The sequence below is a fragment of the Solanum stenotomum genome, chromosome 6 (assembly GCF_019186545.1).
Source record: "Solanum stenotomum isolate F172 chromosome 6, ASM1918654v1, whole genome shotgun sequence".
Classification (NCBI taxonomy): Eukaryota; Viridiplantae; Streptophyta; class Magnoliopsida; order Solanales; family Solanaceae; genus Solanum; species Solanum stenotomum.
In genome coordinates this window covers 59,095,586-59,096,168 of record NC_064287.1, presented here as the reverse complement: position 1 = coordinate 59,096,168, position 583 = coordinate 59,095,586, and the positions used below count along the sequence as shown (strand labels likewise).

The window sequence follows — 583 nt, the reverse complement described above, 5'->3', positions numbered from 1 at the left end:
CTCGTAAGGAGAGTAAATTGAGCTCGGCAAGAATCTCTAAAAAGAAAGCTAGAGTTACTCGTAAGGAGAGTAATTGAGTTCGTGCAAGAATCTCTAAAATCAAGACTCAAGTTTACTCATAAGGATGGGTAAACTAAGCTCGTCCAAGAATCTCTTGAAACAAGACTCATGTTACTCGTAAGGATAGTAAATTGAGCTCGTCCAAGAATTCCTAAAAACAAGGCTCGAGAGTTACTTGTAAAGAGAGTAATATCTCTAGAAACAAGACTCAAGTGGTGGAAAAAAATAAAATCGTTCACGGTGGGACTCGAACCCACAATCTCCCGCTCCGGAGGCGAGCGCCTTATCCATTAGGCCACGCGAACTTCTTGTTCTTAAAAACACAAGTTATTTTACTTGTTGTATTATTTTCTCATAGTAGTAAACTCTGGATTCTCTCTCTTTATTGAAGTCGAGATTGTACGAGGAGAGAAAGACTTAAGTCGATTCGTGAAAATAATAATTATACTGCTTCCATATCTTATCTCAAGTTAATTACTCCTTAGCTAGTGTGGGTATATGACATGACTTCATCAATAGCGGT

At 38.3% G+C, this 583-nt stretch overlaps 1 non-coding gene across 1 annotated transcript; it reads right to left on the bottom strand.

Annotated features, from left to right (window-relative positions):
- Window positions 1–292: 292 nt before the first annotated feature.
- On the bottom strand, window positions 293–365 carry TRNAR-CCG (transfer RNA arginine (anticodon CCG)). The gene has a single exon. It is a non-coding gene; the product is annotated as a tRNA-Arg (tRNA).
- Window positions 366–583: the final 218 nt, after the last annotated feature.